The following is a 10,162-nucleotide window of genomic DNA, read 5'->3' as shown; positions in this document are numbered from 1 at the left end:
GGAATGGCATAAAATACTGACTTATCAGTTTAAATATTTTATTGAGTATCTATCCTGGTTCTTGATTATAGTTTATTTCAAGTGTTCTGACTCTGGCCTCATCAAAAGTCTGGATAATTTATTTTAATTAATTTTTAATGTCTTTCTCTTAAACTACCTATAACAGAATGATAACATCAAAGGCCAGGCACAGAACCAGTTAACATATAGATGACTTTTCCTATTGGCATATTCCTTCCGGTGCCATTTTCAAGATTAATGTTGCCAGATTCAAGAAGAGTTTAAAACAGGGTTATACTCTCGTTCTATAGATTCCATCTTTGGGACTTTGGCAGCAGAGAAAGAGGGTGGTGTTTAAAGATAATAATAGTAACAGCAACAACAATAACAACAATGAAAGTAATGTGGTACAGATGGCCAGCACCAACCTAATACTCATTTTCCTTTTCTCCTTCATAAAGAGAATTTTGATTTTTTTTTTTTTTTTTTTTTTGGTGGGGTGGTGGTGGTAAATTGGCTCCACTCTATTATAGGTATGGGTGGCTATATGACCATTTTTGACCAATGCTGTGTAAGCATAAGTTGTTGGTTGGGGCTTTAGCTCCTTAAAAGGATGCACATTCAGCTGGTTGCATCCTTTTTGCCCTTTACCCTTCCTGTTCTTTCTGCCTGGAATGAGCACCTGATGCTAGAGACCGAGTAGCCACGTTGGAACCAAGAGGCAATCAAAAAGTTTCAAAAGGCAATTATTGCAGAGATCTCAGGCCTGAATCCTTGAGTGGCTGAACCAGTGCCGGCCACTGCCTACCTCCTGACTCCTTGTTACACAAGAAGAAAACCTCTAATTTGGTCTATTTTTGATATTTCTGATTCTAGCAGCCAAATTCTTAACTGCTATAAATAACAACAACACAATAGTAGTAATAGCAGTGTTCTAAGTGCTTTACATTTATCATCCCATTTAATACACTATTCACTGATCTATCATTATCTCTTATCTGACAGGAGAGGAAACTGAAGTTTAGGTCCCATAGCTAGCTAAGAAGCAGAGTAGGATTTGAGTCCAGGCAATCTGATTTTAACTATGGGTGCTATGCTTTCTACCACCCTGCTCGGTAAAGTAAAGCAGCAAGTAGCTCAATTGAGGTTCTCGGGTCGTGGGTACAGTTCTCCATGCCATGGTCATTTATACTAAATATATATCTCCAATTTAGGCATCTCCAATCCAGATACCTAAAACATACTGAATACTGTTTAAAAAGAGGGGAGTCATATCAAACAGTTTCAGAAAGAAAATCTTCCCCATGTGAGGACTGAGAACCACCTGTCCTGGGGTCAGTCAACTTCCGTACACTTCAATGAGGCTAAGCATTTTAGCCTGATCTTGTCCTCACCCTTTATGAGACTGGGATGAGATCTGTCTTCATTGATTTACTCAATCCTTACCCTTTCAGGTGAAATTATTACCAAGGGAGCTAATTAGTGCAAGCTTCAGTGATGTTTTCTTCAGTGCAGGTGCCCACCACCTGGGACCTCTCACTCCCCTAACACAGTGGGAATGATCTCCCTTCAGTGGGATACGCTTGGGTTGATTTTGAAAAAAACAAAACAAACAAACAAAAAAAACTCTAAAGTTACCTAAAAGATCTCCTGAGGGAATGCTTCAGAGCCACTTTCCAAGCAGAGAATGGACTTTCTGACAACAAACGACCTTTGAATCAATTATAGCACAACAGTAAATTTAAAGGGAAATTTTGTTTACTGGCTGTTCGATTAGAGCAAATGAAAATTAACTGAATAGTCTGGGAAATCAGTATCACAGAAATTGTGAGCTGAAAGAGATCTGAGAGAATTTTGTGCAACTCCTCAATTTTGTTGCTTTCTCTTTCCTATGCACTTTCCATTTCTTAAAAATAAGTAAGAGTAGAAAACGCCGAGATTAACATTCTAGTTCACTGAGATTAATATTAGAATTAAGAAAATGCAGGAAAATATTAAGGAAGAGAAATATTTTACAATGCTTGTCAAGAACAGTATCAATTTAGAGAGAGCTTATAACGCTTTTTCCTTCCATCATTTCTAACATTTTTATTATTGAGTGCCTACTAATGTGCTAGGCACTGTGCCATGTACTGGGAATGCAGCTTAATAATAAAATATACAAGAAACCAACTCCCATGAGAGCTTACATTCTAGTTAAAAAACCAACAGCAATAACAAGCAGAAGCATTTTTAAAAAGACCTATACAATGCTGTAAGTGCTCTGAAGAGTATTTTAGAGACCCTGACTTTTGTGCTGCGGTTTGCTGATCCATCATCTGAATCATGCTATGTCTAAATAGCGCAAATATCTCCAGCTGGTAACAACACACAAAGTTTTCCATGTCATGCTGATCATACACAAGAAAAGATATTTTGCCACAAGTCTTATCTGCCATGTGAGATACCTTCATAATTTTACACACAAAAAAAATCTAATTAAAAATAATAAAAGCTAGTTTTTTTAGGGTAAGGATTATTGATCATACGTGGGTAAATGATATAATATAGATTCATATATCTAACAGTTTTTGGTAGTTAAATGCAAAAGATAATGTTATTGAACCCAAATGGAATACAAATTCATTTTGTTATTGGTGAGTTGTACAAGGTTTCTGTCTTATTTTGGTTTGGTTTTTGGTATTCATTTCTTTATTTAAATTTTAAGATAATCATCTGAAGGAACAAAAAATCCACCCCAACTTTACTCACTGCACAAAGTCCTATCAATTGTAGCTTAGAGAGAACAAAGACATGGAGTCTGGTTCTAGTGAAACTCAAGCCTTATTATGTTTCTTAACTGATAGTTAAGCCTCTTCAAGTTCTCATCACAGCTCTGAGCTAAGGAAAACAGTCTTATTTGTCTCTCAAGGACTCTGTTTCCTACACAGAATAAGTATACTGTATCTGCGTAAGTCCTTTTCACTGATGTTACTTAAATATTAATATCCTAAAAATCTTCTCACTCTTTGCTTATAAAGTGTCTCAGAGATACTTCTCCATTTACTTCTCTATTGATAAATCACTCAATATTTAATATGCAGCTAATGTCATTTTTTTCATTACTCTTCTTTAATAAGTTTGTTTGGCAGCTTTTACTCTAAGGATGGCTCCTGTGAGCCACATCACACAGTCAGTAGTCATGGTCTTGTATAGTTTCCTTCTACTTGGAATATGGGTTGGCCTGGGACTCATTTTAACCAACAGAATGTGGTGGAAACGACACTGTGTCAGTTTTCCACCCAAGCCTTAAGAAGGCCTGGCAGCTTCTGCTTTGGGGAGCCCTAAACGGTCATGTAAGAAGTCTGGCTACCTTGCTGGAGACAGCACCTGAGAGACCACAATATGAAGAAGGAGAGGCTCTGAACCTACATGCTGTCTCAGCTAAGTCACTCGTCTGGTTCTCCTCTGCCAAGATGTCAGACATGTGAATGTGCCACTTTGAACACTCTAGCCTGGTCACATGGAGCAACAAAGTCACCTAGCTGAACCTAGTAGCCCAGTCAACTTCAAAATTGTGAGTGATAACAACAGGATTATTTTTTTAAGCCACTAAGTTTGGGGGTGGCTTATTATGTAGCAATAGACAACCCAAACATTTTTAAATTATTAAAAGAAGATACTAAGATTATTATTCTTGTTTTTTTTTTTTTTTTTTTTTTTTTTTTTCTGGGAATAATTGCAGTGAATGATCTAACCATACAGAGTTTCACCTGGAGATATATATATATATACATATATTACCGACCTGAACTAGACTTGGTCAAGAGTAGTGGAAAGTGACAAACTAGACCTATAGTCTAGGATAATTTGGGGATTATGAAAATACATAATCAACCAACACATTTGTTTTCTACAGAGAGAAGCAAATAAGTGCCATGGAAAAATCACCAGGTTTGGAATTAAACAGAAACCTTGGTTTGAATCTTAGCATTTTTGCTATGAGATCCTGGGCAAATCATTTAACATCTCCATACCTTAGTTTCCTCAGCTCGTAAATAGAAATAATAATAATTCCTACCTTGCAGGACTGCTTTAAGGATTCAGTTAGATAAATGTATGTAAAGTACCTAGGACGGTGTTTGGAACATAACAGTACTCAATGAATCGTAGTTCATTCCCCTTCAGAGGTTTCATGTCAAGAATTTGGCTGAACTGAACGCTGTAAGAAGTCTACCTCTGCTGTTAGACCACCTTCTTCCCACCACAGCCCTCCCTTCTCCCAAGATAATGCGCCATTCTCCAGCACCTCCTGAGGAGATCAACTGGATACCAGGAGTTGAATCCTGCCCCTGACAAACGAGTGTCATGATGCCCATCATTCTACTCTGAGAAAAAATTAAGGAAACAAAATAAGCTAACAAATCACAGGTGGCAAAGGAAATGGAAAAGGAACCTTGTACTGGTCCCTTAGTGGAAGAAGGAGAGAGGGGTAAGAACCATAGAGGGGAGGTAGGCCTCATCAGTTGGGAAGCTGGGTTTGTGATGGTCACTTAGGATCTGCCTATGTCAAAGTTTTAGCTTGTTAGGAAAGAGGTTCACCCAAGCACACATAACTTCAAAAACAGGAAAAAAAAATCTAAACCAATTGCAGAAAGAGATGAAACCATCATTTTGGGCCTGTTTTCTTCTAAAAAGTTTTAAAACATCTTATAGTACAGCAAAAAGGGAAAGTGCTTTGCTATTTTGGGCCTCCTCTTTCATTCTTATAAACAACATTTGTAATATCAAGATTCAATGAAAGCTATTCAGAATTTGGTACTTTTAATTCATGCAAGAATGCCAATTCCATTGAGTATCGAGGCTATTAGAGTTATATTCAACATAAAGTACAAATATGGCATTGAGGTGAGTTAGGGGAAAAATGTCAATTGTATGTAAAATTAGATACCACCTTCTTGCATCTTTTGTCCCCGCATCATGGAAAATTTTCCAGTGTTCTACAGCAAGAGCATCAGATCTTGGTAACAGTTATTCATAAATGGATTGGTTCCATGGTGAGTCAGAGTGACTAAAATACTCTAGATGAATGATTCATGTATTTATATTGTTAGGTCAAAACCACAATTTATTTATCTATGTGGTAACATCTTTTAAAGAGTTAAATTTATCATTTTCCATTTTCCCAATGTACCCCCTATGTTGCTGACACATACAAGGAGCTGAGTATACATGGTTAATTGAATGGGTATCCCAAGTCTCAAAAGCCAATAAACAGGGGATTACTTTAATTAAATAGACAGCCAAAATGAAATTATTAAATAATAATGCTTACTCCCCATGAACAAATGGCTCAGGCATTAAGGCAAGATCTTCTGAATCATTGTTCCAGGGAATTCTAAAATAATCTCTTCTAGTGAACCAGGAGCAGCATATTATAAATGTAATTCAAATTGGGAGAGATCGAGAGAAAGAAGTTTTTTAATTAAGACAAAACCAAAAAAAAACTTAGCATTTTAATATACCTCTTTTAACTTTCTTTTAAAATTCAAATCTTTAGATGACATGGAATCTCTTCTATGGATAAAATTTGTCTCAAATATGAACCAAAGGTACAGGACTTGGAAGCTGTGATTAAATATACTGTCTTTCAAATTAGTCCTTATGGCTTTTACAGTCTTGGGAGAAGTACATTGGAAGAAGAGTTACTAAACCAATACTTCTATTATTTTAACAGTCTAATGTTTCCCTTATTTGTGGGTTTAGTTAGTAGCAGAGTGAATTTTGAGTCCTTTAGTGACACTGTGGAACTTGACCATGCTTCTAATTTGGAAATTAATATTCAAAATAATGTAAAAAATATTGCTCTCTACCTATAGAGGTTATTGCTTTTGTCTAGATTTACTAATTTAAATTTGAAACAACATTTTTAATTTGGGGAAAACTAAATCTTTAAATATGTTAGGAAAAAATGCCCCTAAGATCAGCAAGACAGTTACTGCTTAGCTAAAATATCATGTACTTGAATGAGTAAGATTAATATGCACTCCTCTCACTGGAATGTAAATTAGTCATAAAATCTTCAACTTTAAAAATGCTTACTCTGGATTTTCTATCATTCCCAAAGTACCAATGAAAATCTCCATACAAACCCTTGAATAAAAAAAATATTCTTGGCTTCATTTCCTTTAGGTTATAAATCTATAATTCATACCTTTTTTTAAAGCATTTTTTAAACTTCAGTTATCAAAAAATTAAAAAACAATTAAAAAAACATTTCAAACAAAACAAAGGAACAAGAAAAAACAATTAATCTAAAATAACTACATTGCTTCCAACATGTTCTTACCATACCCAAAGAAAATTAACAAACCATAACCAAACAAAGGAATAAGAAAAACAAATAAGCTAAAATAACTACATTGCTTCCAACATGCTTCTGTCCTACTCCAAGAAAATTAACAAACCATAATCAAACAAAGGAATAACAAAAGCAAATAACCTAAAATAACTACATTGCTTCCAACATGTTCCTACCATACACCAAGAAAATTAACAAACCATAATTGTTCCTGAGCGTTCCCATAACATTAAGATTACTCTCCATAACTTATCTGTTTTTTTTTATTAGATTATCATTTCCCCTTCACTAGTTGCTGTCTATCACTAGGTCCCCTACATTCTACAATATAAAACATTTATTTTATATTTTTCACAGAGTTCACATTAGTGGTAACAAACAATATCTCTTTTTGTGCCTGGCTTATTTCACTCAACACTATGTCTTCAAGGTTCATCCATATTGCCATATGTTTAACAACCTCATTCCTTCTTACTGCTGCGTAGTATTCCATTGTGTATATATACTGAATTTTGTTTATCCACTCATCTGCTGAAGGACATTTGGATTGCTTCCATCTCTTTGCAATTGTTAATAATGCCACTATGAACATTGATGTGCAAATATCTGTTCATGTCACTGCTTTCAGATCTTCTGGGTATACACCAAGAAGTGAAATTATTGGATCAAAGGGTAAGTCAATATCTAGTTTTCTAAGGAACTGCTAGACTGTCTTCCAGAGTGGCTGTACCATTATACAGTTCCACCAACAATGAATAAGAGTTCCAATTTCTCCACATCCTCTCCAGCATTTGTAGTTTCCTGTTTGTTTAATGGAAGCCATTCTAATTGGTGTAAGATGGTATATCATTGTGTTCTTAATTGGCATCTCCCTAATAGCTAGAGTAGATGAACATTGTTTCATGTGTTTTATTTTAGCCATTTGTATTTCCTCTTCAGAGAAATTTCTTTTCATATCTTTTGCCCATTTTATAATTGGGCTGTTTGTACTATTGTTGTTGAGTTGCAGGATTTCTTTACATATGCAAGATATCAGTCTCTTATCAGATACAGGGTTTCCAAATATTTTCTACCATTGCATTGGCTGCCTCTTCACCTTTTTGTCAAACACCTTTGAGGCACAGAAACTTTTGATTGTGAGGAATTCCCATTTATCTATTTTTTCTTTTGTTGCTTATGGTTTGGGTGTAATGTCTGAGAAGTGACCTCCTAATACTAGGTCTTGAAGATGTTTCGCTACATTATTTCTAGGAGTTTTATGGTACTGTCTCTTATACTGAGCTCTCTGATCCACTTTGATTTAATTTTTGTGTAGGGTGTGAGGTAGGGGTCCTCTTTCATTCTATTGGATATGGATATCCAGTTCTCCCAGCCCCATTTGTTGAAGAGACTATTATGTTCCAGTTTCAGTGAGTTTGTGGGCCTTATCAAAAATCAGTCAACTGTAGATCTGGGGGTATATTTCTGAATTCTCAATTTGATTCTATTGATCAATATGTCTATCTTTGTGCCAATACCATGCTGTTTTGAGTACTGTGGCTTTATAATAAGTTTCAAAATCAGGAAGTGTAAGTCCTCCCACTTCGTTTTTCTTTTTTAGAATGTTTTTAGCAATCTGAGGTATCTTTATCTTCCAAATAAATTTGATTACTAGCTTTTCCAAGTCTGCGAAGTAGGTTATTGGGATTTTGATTGGAATTGCACTGAATCTGTAGATGAGTTTGGGTAGAATTGACATCTTAACATTTAACCTTCCTATCCATGGACATGGAATATTTTCCCATCTTTTTAGGTCCCCTTCTATTTGTTTTAGTAAAGTTATGTAATTGTCTAGGTATAGGTCTTTTATATCCTTGGTTAAGTTTATTCCTAGGTACTTGACTTTTTTAGTTGCTATTGAGAATGGAATCTTTAAGTGTCTCTTCATTTAGGTCACTGCTGGTTTATAGGAACATTACCGACTTATGTGCATTAATCTTGTTTCCCGCTCCTTTGCTAAATTTGCTTATTAGCTCAAGTAGCTGTGTCATTGATTTCTCAGGGTTTTCCAGATATAAGATCATATCATCTGCAAACATGACAGTTTTACTTTTTCCTTTCCAATCTGGAGGTCTTTTATTTCTTTGTCTTGCTGGATTGATCTGGCTAGCACTCCTAACACAATGTTGAATAACAGTGGTGACAGCGGGCATCCTTGTCTCGTTCCTGATCTTAGAGGGAAGGCTTTCATCTCTCACCATTGAGTACTATGCTGGCTGTGGGTTTCTCATACATGTCCTTTATCATATTCAGGAAGTTTCCTTCAATTCCTACCTCTTGAAGTGTTTTTGTCAAAAAAGGATGCTGGACTTTTTCAAATGCTTTTTCAGCATCTATTGAGATGATCATTTGATTTTTCCCTTTTGATCTGTTAATGTGTTGTAATACATTGATTGATTTTCTTATGTTGAACCATCCTTGCATGCCTGGAATGAATCATGGTGTATGATTTTTTTAATGTGTCTTTGGACTCAATTTGCAAGAATTTTGTTGAGAATTTTTGTGTCTCTATTCATGAGAGAGAATGGCATGTAGTTTTCCTTTCTTGTAGCATCTTTACTTGGTTTTGGTATTAGAGTGATGTTAGCTTCATAAAATGAGTTAGGCGGCATTCCATTTTCTTCAATTTTGTGAGAGTTTAAATAAGATTGGTGTCAGTTCTTTTTGGAAAGTTTGGGAGAATTCCCCTGTGAAGCCATCTGGTCCTGGGCATTTATTTGTGGGAAGCTTTCTGATGACCGACTGGATCTTTTTGCTTGTTACTGGTTTGTTGAGGTCTTGCATTTCTTCTCTGGTGAGTCTAGGTTGTTCATGTGTTTCTGGGAAATTGTCCATTTCCTCTACATTATCTAGTTTGTTGGTGTATACTTGTTCATAGTATCCTCTTACAATTTTTTTAGTTTCTTCGAGATCTGTGGTAATGTCCCCTCTCTCATTTATTATTTTGTTTATTTGGGTCTTCTCTCTTGTTGATTCTGTCAGTCTAGCTAGGGGCTTGTCAATCTTGTTGATCTTCTCAAAGAGCCAACTTTTGGTTTTATTCATTCTCTCTATCGTTCTTTTGTTCTCTATGTCATTTATTTCTACTTTAACCTTTGTTATTTCTTTTCTTCTACTTGGTTTAGGATTAGTTTGCTGCTCATTTTCTAGCTTCTTCAGTTGTTCCATTAGTTCTTTGATTTTAGCTCTTTCTTTTTTAATATATGCATTTAGACATATAAATTTCCCCCTCCATACCACCTTTGCTGCATCCCATAAGTTTTGATATGTTATGCTCTCATTTTCATTCATCTCTAGATATTTAGCAATTTCTCTTGCTATTTCTTCTTCAACCCACTGACTGTTTAGGAATGTGTGGTTTAATTTCCAGATATTTGTGAATGTTCTAAATCTTTGATGGTTATTGATTTCTAGTTGTATTCCATTGTGATCAGTGAATGTGCTTTGAATAATTTCAATCTTTTTAAATTTATTGAGGCCTGTTTTATGATCTATTCTGGAGAGAGTTCCGAGAGCAATCAGAAGAATGTGTATCCTGGTGATTTGGGATGTAATGTTCTATATGTCTATTAAGTCTAATTCACTTATCACAGTGTTTAGGTTTTCAATTTCCTTATTGGTATTCTGGTCTTGTTGATCTATCTATAGGAAACAGTGATGCATTGAATTCTCCCACAATTATTGTGGAAACATCTATTGCTTCCTTCAGTTTTGCCAATGTTTGTCTCATGTACTTTGGGGCACCTTGATTGGGTGCATAGACATTTATGATTGTTATTTCTT

This window comes from Choloepus didactylus, chromosome 2 (assembly GCF_015220235.1).
Source record: "Choloepus didactylus isolate mChoDid1 chromosome 2, mChoDid1.pri, whole genome shotgun sequence".
Classification (NCBI taxonomy): Eukaryota; Metazoa; Chordata; class Mammalia; order Pilosa; family Megalonychidae; genus Choloepus; species Choloepus didactylus.
Note: the sequence above shows the minus strand (reverse complement) of the source record.